General features: G+C 38.8%; 1 long non-coding RNA gene across 1 annotated transcript in view; it reads left to right on the top strand.

Moving 5' to 3' along the window:
* LOC141584028 (uncharacterized) overlaps window positions 1–12,094 on the top strand; it is a 111,708-nt gene extending 99,614 nt beyond the window's left edge. The window contains exon 3 of the long non-coding RNA XR_012516902.1: window positions 10,197–12,094. This is a non-coding gene — a long non-coding RNA (uncharacterized LOC141584028). The remainder of the gene's footprint in view (window positions 1–10,196) is intronic.
* Window positions 12,095–12,430: the final 336 nt, after the last annotated feature.

Raw genomic sequence — 12,430 nt, 5'->3', positions numbered from 1 at the left:
AACACTATAGGGTTATTTTGCACCAGGCTGCTTCATCGTATATAGAATATGCCAATTTCACTCTTAGATCTGAGGTATCAATTTAGCAGAAACAGGAGTCAGTGAGTGAAGTCAAATAATTTCAATGGTGCACAATAGATGTATTACATTTTATCATAGCACTGGCTCCTGGTATCAGTTGTGTAAGATTCCTTTTCTCTTGAAAGACCAATACCCTTAGAGGAAAGGTAGTCTTCTCTTATTGAAGGTATTCTTCATCAATCTTCTCTTATTAATGCCTCTCTTAAAAAGAGGCATTAAGCTTACATATTTGTAACTTGATCCTTAAAATTTATAATTAAAAATTTCCCCTTAATTTGGAGTAAATTCTGTAGAACTGGAATAAAAGATTTGTTGTCTTTGTCAATTTTCAGAGCAGGAGCCAGATAGAATCATGTGGCCATCATTTTAGTTATGCTTTCTTCTCCAAACTGTACCTGCTCAAGTGCCTAAGGAGATGACCAAGGCACAGTTCAAAGTCTCTATTTCTAATATCTGGTTTGAGTTTGGGAGGAAGAATGTGGACTTGGCCTGAAATTGTGAAGGAAGAGAGGGATGTGTGTGACTCCCCTCCCCATGTTCAGGGACTTTGCCATCAAAGCCTTGCAGTATTCCAGGAGTCCCCACTTGCCTTACAATGAAGGAAAGAGAATTTAGCTGAATGGAGGAATCAGAAATTCTCCCTGAATGTTGTTCACTCCTCTGGAAAGGGGGCTGAAGCCAAGTAGCCAAGTGGTCTCGCTCAGTGGGTCCCACTTTCATGGAACCCAGCAAGCTAAGAACCAATGACTTAAATTTTCACTGCAAGCACTGCAGTCTGAAGTTGACCTGGGACAATAGAGCTTGGTGGGGAGAGAGGCATTTGCCATTACTGAGGCTTGAGTAAGCGATTTTCCCCTGACAGTGCTAAGGAGGCCAGGAGGTTTGGACTGGGCGAAATTCACCACAGCACAGAAGAGTGGCTATGGCTAGACTGCCTCTCTACATTCCTCCTCACAGGGCAGGGCATCTAGGAAAGAAAGGCAGCAGCCTCGGTCAGCAGCTTATAGGTAAAACTCCCATCTCCCTGGGACAGAGCACCTGTGGGAAGAGGTGGCTTCGGGTGCAGCTTCAACAGACTTAAATGTTCCTGCCTGCTGGCTCTGAAGAGAGCAGTAGATCCTGAAAAGGAGAGTTCTCCTAGCACACTGTTCAAACTCTGCTAAGGGACAGACTGCATCCTCTAGTGGGTCCCTGACCTCTGTCCCTCCTTATTGGGAAAGACCTCTCACCAGTGATTGACAGACACCTCATACAGAAGAGCTCTGGCTGGCATCAGGCCAGTGCCCTTCTGGGACAAAGCTCCTAGAGGAAGGAGCAGGCAACAATCTTTACTGTTCTGCAGCCTCCACTGATGATACCCAGGTAAACAGGGTCTGGAGTTGACCACCAGCAAACTGCTGCAGACCTGCAGAAGAGGGGCCTGACTGTTAGAAAAAAAACTAACAAACAGAAAACAACATCAATATCAACAAAAAGAACCCCCAACAAAAACCCCATCTGAAAGTCATCAGCCTCAAAGATCAAAGGTAGATAAATCCATGAAAATGAGGAAAAACCAGCTGAAAATGCTGAAAATTCCAAAAACCAAAATGTCTCTTTTCCTCCAAATGATCACAACTTCTCTCCAGCAAGGGCACACAACTAGATGGAGAATGAGACTGATGAATTGACAGAAGTAGGCTTCAGAAGGTGGGTAAAAAACGTCTCTGAGCTGAAGAAGCATGTTCTAACCTAATGCAAGGAAGCTAAGAACCTCGATAAAAGGTTACAAAAACTGCTAACTAGAATAACCAGTTTAGAGAAGAACACAAATGACCTGATAGAGCTGAAAAACACAGCACGAGAACTTCATGAAGCATACACAAGTATCACTAGCTGAATCAATCAAGCAGAAGAAAGGATATCAGAGATTAAAGATCAACTTACTGAAATGAGGCGTGAAGCCAAGATTAGAGAAAACAGAATGAAAAGGAATGAACAAAGCCTCCAAGAAACATGGGACTATGTGAAAAACACCTACAATTGATTAGTGTACCTGAAAGTGACAGAGAGAATGGAACCAAGTTGGAAAACACACTTCAGGATATTATCCAGGAGAACTTCCCCAACTTAGCAAGACAGGACAACATTCAAATTCAGGAAATTCAGAGAACACTACTAAGATACTCTTTGAGAAGAGCAACCGCAAGAAACATAATCATCAGATTCTCCAAGGTTGAAATTAAGAAAAAAATGTTAAGAGCAACCAAAGAGAAAGGTCAGGTTACCTAAAAAGGGAAGCCCATCATACTAACAGTGAATCTTTCTGCAGAAATCCTACAAGCCAGAATAGAGTGGGGCCAATATTCAACATTCTTAAAGAAAAGAATTTTCAACCCAGAATTTCATATCCAGCCATCTAAGCTTCATAAGCAAAGGAGAAATAAAATCTTTTACAGACAAGCAAATACAGAGGGATTTTGTCACAACCAGGCCTGCCTTATAAGAGCTCCTGAAAGGAGCACTAAATATGGAGAGGAAAAACTGGTACCAGCCACTGCAAAAACATACCAAAATATAAAGACTGCTTCAACTAATGTGCAAAATAACCACCTAACATCATGATGACAGGATCAAATTCACACATAACAATATTAATCATAAATGTAAATGGGTTACATGCCCCAACTGAAAGACACAGACTGGCAAATTGGATAAAGAGTCAAGACACATCAGTGTTCTGTATTCAGCAGACACATCTCACATGCAAAGACACACTTAGGCTCCAAATAAAGGGATTAAAGGGATAGAAGAATATTTGCAAGCAAATGGAAAGAAAAAAAAAAAAAGCAGGGGTTGCAATCCTAGTTTCTGATAAAACAGACTTTTTTTAAACCAACAAAGTTCAAAAAAGACAAAGAAGGGCATTATATAATGACAAAGGGATCGATGCAACAAGAAGAGCTAAAACAAGTTCTTAGAGATCTACAAAAAGGCTTAGGCTCCCAAGCCATAATAGTGTAAGACTTTAACACCCCATGGTGTCAATATTAGACAGATCAATGAGACAGAAAATCAACAAGGAAATTGAACTCAGCTCTGGATCAACCAGTCCTAATAGACATCTACAGAACTTTCCAACCCAAATCAACAGAATATGCATTCTTCTCAGTACCACATTGCACTTATTCTAAAATCGACCAAATAATTGGAAGTAAAACACTCCTCAGTAAATGCAAAAGAATGGAAACTGGCCAGGTGCAGTGGCTCATGCATGTAACCCTAGCACTTTGGGAGGCCAAGGAGGGCAGATCACGAGATCAGGAGTTCTAGTTCAGTTTGTTCAACATGGTGAAACCCTGCCTCTACTAAAAATACAAAAATTAGCTGGGCTTGATGATGCATGCCTGTAATCCCAGCTACTTGGGCAGCTGAGGCAGGAGAATTGCTGGAACCTAGGAGATGGAGGTTGCAGTGAGCCAAGAATGTGCCACTCTACTCCAGCCTGAGCAAAGGAACAAGACTCCATCTCAAAACAAACAAACAAAGCAAAACAACCAACCTCCCCCCACCACAGATATCACAAGTCTCTTAGACCACAGTGCAATCAAGTTAGAACTCAAGATTATGAAACACACTCAAAACCCCATGACTACATGGAGATTGAACAACCTGCTTCTGAATGACTACTGGGTAAATAATGAAATTAAGGAAGAAATAAAGAAGTAATTTGAAACCAATGAGAACAAAGACAAGACATACCAGAATCTCTGGGACACAGCTGAAGCAGTGTTAAGAGGGAAATTTATAGCACTAAATGCACACATAAGAAAGGTAGAAAGATCTGAAATCGACACCCGAACCTCACAATTAAAAGAACCAGAGAGGCAGGAGCAAACAAATTCAAAAGTTACCAGAAGACAGGAAATACTAAGATGAGAGCAGAATTGAAGGAGATAGAGACACAAAAAACTCTTCAAAAAAATCAATGAACTATTTTTTGAAAAGATTAACAGAATAGACCACTAGGTAGACTAATAAAGAGGAAAAGAGAGAAGAATCAAATGGACACAATAAAAAATGATTAAGGGGATATCATCACTGATCCTTTGGAAATCCAAACTACCATCAGAGAATACTATAAACACCTCTACACAAATTAACTAGAAAATCTAGAAACAATGGATAAATTTTGGACACATACACCCTCCCAAGTCTAAACCAGGAAGAAGCTGAATTTCTGAATAGACCAGTAAGAGGTTCTGAAATTGAGACAGCAATTAATAGCCTACCAACTAAAAAATGTCCAGGACCAGAGGGATTCACAGCCAAGTTCTAGAGGTACAAAGAGGAGCTGGTACCATTCCTTCTGAAACTATTCCGAACAATAGAAAAAGAGGGACTCTTCCCCATTGTCCTGATACCAAAACCTGGCAGGGACACAGCAAAACAAGAAAATTTCAGGCCAATATCCCTGATGAACATCGATGCAAAAATCCTCAATAAAATACTGGCAAACCAAATCCAGCTTATCAGAAAGCTTCCTACATCAAAAAGCTTGTCAGCACAGTCAAGTGAGCTTCATCCTTGGGATGCAAGGGTGGTTGAACATACACAAATCACTAAATGTAATCAATCACATAAACAGAACCAATGACAAAAAACATGATTATCTCAATAGATGCAGAAAAGGCCTTTGATAAAATTTAACATCCCTTTATGCTAAAAACTCTCAATAAACTGGGTATTGATGGAACATATCTCAAAATAATAAGAGCTATTTATGACAAACTCATAGCCAATGTCATACTAAATGAGCAAAAGCTGGAGGCATTCCCTTTGAAAACCAGCACAAGACAAGGATGCCCTCTCTCACCATTCCTATTCAACATAGTATTGAAAGTTCTGGCCAGGGCAATCAGGCAAGAGACAGAAATAAAGGGTATTCAAATAGGAAGAGAGGAAGTCAAATTGCCTCCAGATGACATGATTATGTATTTAGAAAACTCCATTGTTGGCTGGGCATGGTGGCTCATGCCTGTAAACTGAGCACTTTGGGAGGCCAAGGCAGGTGGATCACCTGAGGTTGGGAGTTCAAGACCAGCTTGACCAACATGGAGAAACCCATCTCTACTAAAAATACAAAATTAGGCAGGCATGGTGGCGCATTCCTGTAATCCCAGCTACTCAGAAAGCTGAGGCAGGAGAGTTGCTTGAACTCAGGAGGTGGAGGTTGCAGTGAGCTGAGATTGTGCCATTGCACTTCAGCCTGGGAAGCAAGAGTGAAACTCTGTCTCAAAAATAAAAAATAAAACATAAAAAAATAAAATAGGCTGGGCACAGTAGCTCACGCCTGTAATACCAGCACTTTGGGAGGCCGAGGTGGGTGAATCATGAGGTCAGAAGTTCAAGACCAGCCTAGCTAAGATGGTGAAATCCTGTCTCTACTAAAAATACAAAAATTAGCAGGGCACAGTGGTAGGCACCTGTAATCCCAGCTACTTGGGAGGCTGAGGCAGGAGAATTGCTTGAACACCAGTGGCAGGGGTTGCAGTGAGCCGAGATCACAACACTGTATCCAGCTTGGGTGATAGAGTGAGACTCTGCCTCAATATAATAATAATAATAATAATAATAATAATAATAATAATAATAATAAACAAAATAAATAAAACTATTGTCTCAGCCCCAAAATTCCTTAAGCTGATAAGCAACTTCAACAGTCTCAGGATACAAAAATCAATGTGCAAAAATCACAAGCATTCCTATACACCAATAATAGAAAAGAAGAGAGCCAAATCATGAGAGGACACCCATTCTCAATCATTACAAAGAGAATAAAATACCTAGGTATACAACTTACAAGGGATGTTAAGGACCTCTTCTAGGAGAACTACAAACCACTGCACAAAGAAATAAGAGAGGACACAAACAAATGGAGAGACATCCCATGCTCTTGGATAGAAAGAATCAATATCATGAAAATGGCCATACTGCCCAAAGTAATTTACAAATTCAATGTTATTCCCGTCAAGTTACCATTGACTTTCTTCACAGAATTAAAAAAAAAAACACAAACTACTTTCAATTTCATATGGAACCAAAAAGAGCATGTATAACCAAGATAATCCTAACCAAACCAAACCAAACCAAACAAAGCTGGCAGCATCACACTGCCTGGCTTCAAATTATACTACAAGATTACAATAACCAAAACAGCATGGTACTGGTACCAAAACTGATATATAGACCAATGGAACAGAACAGAGGCCTCAGAAATAATGCCACACATCTACAATTATCTGATCTTTAACAAACCTGAGGAAAACAAGCAATGGGGGAAGGGATTCCCTATTTAACAAATGGTTCTGGGAAATCTGGCTAGCCACATGCAGAAAACAGAAACTGGACCCCTTCCTTACACCTTATACAAAATTAAACTGAAGATGTATTAAAAACTTAAATGTAAAAACTAAAATCATAAACACCCTAGAAGAAAACCTGGTAATACCATCCAAAACATAGGCATGGGCAAAAACTTCATGACTAAAACACCAAAAGCAATTGCAACAAAAGCCAAAATTGACAAATGGGATCTAATTAAACTGAAGAGCTTCTGCACAACAAAATAAACGAACATCAGAGTAAACAGGCAACCTACAGAATGGCAGAAAATTTACAATCTATCCATTTGAGAAAGATCTAATATCCAGAATCTATAAGGAATTTAAACAAATTTATGAAAAAATAAACAATCCCATCAAAAAGTTAGGAAAGATTATGAACAGACACTTCTCTAAAGAAGACATTTATGTGGTCAACAAACATACGAAAAAAGCTCATCATCACTGGTCATTAGAGAAATGCTAATCAAAACCACAATGAGATACCATCTCATGCCAGTTAGAATAGCCATCGTTAAAAAATCAAGAGACAACAGATGCTGGAGACGATGTGGAGAAATAGGAGTGCTTTTACACTGTTGGTGAAAGTGTAAATTAGTTCAACCATTGTGGAAGAGAGTGTGACAATTCCTCAAGGGTCTAGAACTAGAAATACCATTTGACCCAGCAATTCCATTACTGAGTATATAAAAGGATTATAAATCAATCATTCTAATTTAAAGACACATACACATGTATATTTACTGCAGCACTATTTACAATAGCAAAGACTTGGAACCAAACCAAATGTCCATCAATGATAGACTAATAAAGAAAATGTGGCATATATACAGCATAGAATACTATGCAGCCATAAAAAAGGATGAGTTCGTGCCCTTTGCAGGGACATGGATGTAGCTGGAAACCATCATTCTCGACAAACTAATACAGAAACAGAAAACCAAACACCCCATGTTCTCACTCATAAGTTGGAGTTTAACTGTAAGAACACATGGACACAGGGAGAGGAACATCACACACTGGGACCTGTCAGAGATGGGAGAGCATTAGGACAAATACCTAATGCTGGCAGGGCTTAAAATCTAGATGCTGAGTTGATAGGTGCAGCAAACCACCATGGCACATGCACACCCATTCTGCACATGTATCCCCGAACTTCAAATAAAAAATAAAATAAAATAAAGTACACCTACCATAAAATGGAGCCATTCCACTCCTAGGTAATTAAACAAAATAAATAAATAAATAAGCATGCATCCAGACCAAGACTTGTATATGAATGTTAACAACGATTTCATCTGTAACAGTGAAAAATAGAAAACCCAAATCGTCATTTGCAGATGCCCAGATAAACAAATTGTAGGCTATCCAAACAATGGAATACCATTAAGCAATAAAAACAATGAACTTCGGATACATACAACAAAAATGAATTGGGCAATCATTATGCTGAATAAAAATAAACCATAAAGAGTTAAAAAAAATCATACTTTTTACATGATAAAATATCATTCCCCAGAAAACTCTGTTTTCTCCCCTTAACCTTTTTGGGAAAATTTTATTGTTTCTAAAGTTCCAAGATCTGGGAATCACTGTTTTGTTCAGTATCAATCATGATCCTAATAGATTTAGTCCCAAATGTTGAAATCCTGAAAGCCCCAAATCCCTAAAAATTGATAAAAACTAAAATCCTGAAAATTACGATCCTGAAAGATTAAATTCCAGATATTTAAATCCTGAAAGCTGAATTCTAGGCAAGGGATTAGTGTGTTTTTGATTGTGTGCAAGGCAGCTGCATTATGCTTTTTGCATCATGTTAGGCAGAACTATTACCTTGTTACTGTCATTATTTGGAAATTAAGTATGGTTTAAGGAGCTGCATATGGATGCCAAGTTTTGTGGATTTAATTTTAGGTGTTAAATTGACTGGATTAAGGAATACGCAGAAACCTGGTAAGGCATTATTTTGGCTATGTGTGTGAAGGTATTTCCGGAGAAGATTAGTGTGTGCGTCTGAGTGGATTAGGTGGGGAAATCGTTCCTTCTGTGCTGGTGGACACCATCTAATTGGCAGGGGGCCCAGAGTGAACAAATACAGAAGGGGAGTTGGTCTTTGTTTAGAGCCTCGCCTCACCTCGCCCTCGCCGTTGCTCTAGCCCTCGCCCTCTCCCTTGCCCTCTTCTTGAGATGAAGTATCAATCTGTCCCCCTAGCTGGAGTGCAGTGGTGCACTCTTGGGTGACTGCAACCCTCCACCTCCTGGGTTCAAGTGATTCTCATGCCTCAGCCTCCTAAGTAGCTGAGATCATAGGTGTGAGGCATCACGCTGGCTAATTTTTGGTAGTTTTTAGTAGAGATGGGATTTCACCATGTTGGCCAGGCTGGTCTCAAACTCCTGACCTCAAGTGATCCTCCTGCCTTGGCCTACCAAAGTGCTGGGATTACAGCTGTAAGCCACCGTACCTGGCCTGGGACAGACTTTTCTTCTGCTTCCTTGAACATCAGAACTCCAGGCTTGCTGACTGTTGGACTCCCGAGCTTATAACAGTGCTTCCCCCAGCTTCTGAGACGTTTGGCTTCATACAAAATTATAATATTGACTTTCCTGGTTCTGAGTCCTTCTGAGTTGGACTAAGCTGTATTACCTGCATTCCAGAGTCTCCAGTTTACAGACTGTTGGACTTCTCAGCCACCGTAATTGCATGAGCCAACTCCCCTATTAGAACCCCTGTCATGTATCTATGTACATATTTTACTGGTTTTGTTTCTCTGACTAACCTGACTAGCACAGATTTGATATTTGGAAAGCCAAATAGTATTCCTTCTTACTGTATTTCTTGAAACACAAAGGAAGAGATCTGTGAAATTGTCCCCTTGCAAAAATGCTGGGATAAATTAAGCGTACAAAGCTACTTAACTATGAAAGATATATGTTTGAAAACTAATTACTGGTGTTGTGAGAGTAAAAAATTGTTTAATTGCAATGGCCAAGCAATAAGCAGACTTTCAAATGGACAGCATATACTTTAAAAATTTATAGGTCACAATCACTCTCTAAATACAATTGCAGCAAGTATTTCAATCATAGAAGTGAAAACACAGAATAAATTACTTCTGCCAAATATTCAATCACATATGACTTCTGCCCCTTCACATAGTGCCAATTTGTTATGCTACATATCTTAGCTTTGCATCATTTCCAATACTGGAGGCATAAATTGTATGATGACTTTTAGAGAGTATTTATTTTACGCATTTTTTTTTTTTTGCAAATTTAACTCCATAAAAGTTCATTGGCACAAGGTTCTTTCTGTGTAAGCATTGTGTATGTACATAAAAATGTTGAAACTTCCTCAATAAATGAAGATATGTCCCTTTTGTACATCTGCATTTGTGAAAGATAAAATTCTCAAGCTCTCAACTCTTTGATGACTCCATACTTGGTGGTGACCTGTGGTGGTCTTTGATTGACCTAATTGAAAGAATTAGGTTGCCTGTCATGGTATTTCAGATGACTGCAGTTATAAAGCTGGGTGCTCACAATTACCAACTATAGTGCTATGGGTTTCTATATTTTGCTTTTGATATATTTCTTATTTTAAAAATAAACTTTTATGCTCAGGGGTACATGTGCAGGTTTGTTATATAGATAAACTCCTGCCATGGGGTTTATTGTACAGATTATTTCATTACCCAGGTGCTAAGTCTAGTAACCATTAGTTATTTTTTTCAGATCCTCTCTATCTTCTTACCTTGGATCACCCTCAGGTAGGTCCCAGTGTCTATTGTCGCCCTTTTTGTGTCCATGTGTTCTTACCATTTAGCTCTCATTTACAAGTGAGAACATGTGGTATTTGTTTCTGTTCTTGCAATAGTTTGCTAAGGATAATGGTCTCCAGTTACAGTTTCAGCCATGTCCTGGCTGCATAGTATTCCATGGTATATATGTATCGTATTTTCTTTGTCCAGTCTATCATTGATGGGCATTTAGGTTGATTCTATGTATTTGCAATTGTTAATAATGTTGCAGTGAACATTCGGGTGCATGTGTCTTTACGGCAGAATGATTTATATTTCTTTGGATATATGCCTAAGTAACAGGATTGTTGGGTTGAATCGTAGTTCTGTTTTTAGCTCTTTGAGGAGTCACCACACTGCTTTCCACATGATTGAACTAATTTACACTCTCACTAACAGTGTACAAGTGTTCCCTTTTCTCTGAAACCTTGACAGCATCTCTTATTTTTTGACTGTTTAGTAATAGTCATTCTGACTGCTATGAGATGGTATCTCATTGTGGTTTTGGTTTGCATTTCTCTAATAATCAGTGATATTGAGGGTTTTTTTTTTCATATGCTTGTTGGCCACGTTATGTCTTCTTTTGAAAAGTTTCTATTCATGTCCTTTATCCAATTTTTCTTATGGGGATGTTTGTTTTCTTTCCTGTAAATTTGTTTAAGTTTCTTATAGATGCTGGAAATTTGACCTTTGTCATAAGCATAGTTTGCAAATATTTTCTCCCATTCACTATGTTTGTTTCTGGATGTTTGTTTACTCTATCAATAATTTCTTTTGCTGTACAGAAGCTCTTAAGTTTGATTAGATCCCATTTGTCAATTTTTGCTTTTGTTGAGATCGCTTTTGGCATCTTTGTTTCAAAATTTTTCCAGTTCCTATGTCCAGAATGGTATTACCTAGGTTATCTTCTAGAGCTTTTAGAGTTTGGGGTTTTATATTAAAGTCTTTAATGCATCTTGAGTTGATATTTGTATATGATGTAAAAAAGGAGTCCAATTTCAGTCTTCTGCATATGTCTAGCCAGTTATCCCAGCACTATTTATTGAATAGGGAGTCTTTTCCCCATTCCTTGTTTCTGTCAGCTTTGTTGAAGATCAGATGGTTGTGGATGTGCAGGTTTATTTCTGGGTTCTCTATTCTTTTCCATTGGTCTATGCATCTGTTTTTGTATCAGTACCACTCTGTTTTGGTTACTATAGCCCTGTAGTATAGCTTCAAGTTGGGAAAAATGATGCTTCTTGTTTCGTTCTTTTTGCTTAGGATTGCCTTGTCTATTAAGGCTCTTTTTTGGTTCCATATAAATTTTAAAATAATTTTTTTCTAGTTATGTGAAGAATGTCATTGACAGTTTGATAGGTATAGGACTGAATATGTAAATTGCTTTTGTCAGTATGGTCATTTTAATGATATTGATTCTTCCTATCTATGAGAATGGAATGTGTTTCCATTTGTTTGTGTCATCTCTGATTTCTTTGGGTAGTATTTGTAATTCTCATTGTAGACATCTTTTGCCTCCCTGGTTAATGATATTCCTAGGTATTGTATTCTTTTTGTGGCAATTGTGAATGGGATTACATTCCTGATTTGGTTCTTGGCATGGCTGTTGTTGGTGTATAGGAATGCTAGTGATTTTTGTATGTTCATTTTGTATCCTGAAACTGCTGAAATTGTTTATCAGTTGAAGGGCTTTTGGGCTGAGACTATGGGGTTTCTAGACATAGAATCATGTCATCTGCAAACAGGGATAGTTTGACTTCCTCTCTTCCTATTTGGATGCCATTTATTTCTTTCCCTTGCTTGGGCTTCCAATACTATATTGAATAGGAGTGATGAGAGAGGAGATCCTTGTCTTATGCGGGCTTCAAGGGGAATGCTTTCAGCTGTTCCCCAAGTCATATTTCTTTATAAATATAGCTTGTCTGTCTGTCCGTTTGCTTGTTTGTTTGTTTTTTGAGATGGAGTCTTGCTCTGATGCCCAGGCTGTAGTGCAGTGGTGCAATCTCAGCTCACTGCAACCTCTGCTTCCCGGGTTTAAGCGATTCTCCTGCCTCAGCCTCCTGAGTAGCCGGAATTACAGGCACCTGCCATCACATGCTGTTAATTTTTGTATTTTTAGTAGAGACAGGGGTTCACCATGTTGGCCAGGCTGATCTCAAACTCCTGACCTCA

This window comes from Saimiri boliviensis, chromosome 3 (genome assembly GCF_048565385.1).
Source record: "Saimiri boliviensis isolate mSaiBol1 chromosome 3, mSaiBol1.pri, whole genome shotgun sequence".
In the NCBI taxonomy this organism is placed as follows: Eukaryota; Metazoa; Chordata; class Mammalia; order Primates; family Cebidae; genus Saimiri; species Saimiri boliviensis.
This window is presented reverse-complemented; position numbering and strand designations above follow the sequence as displayed.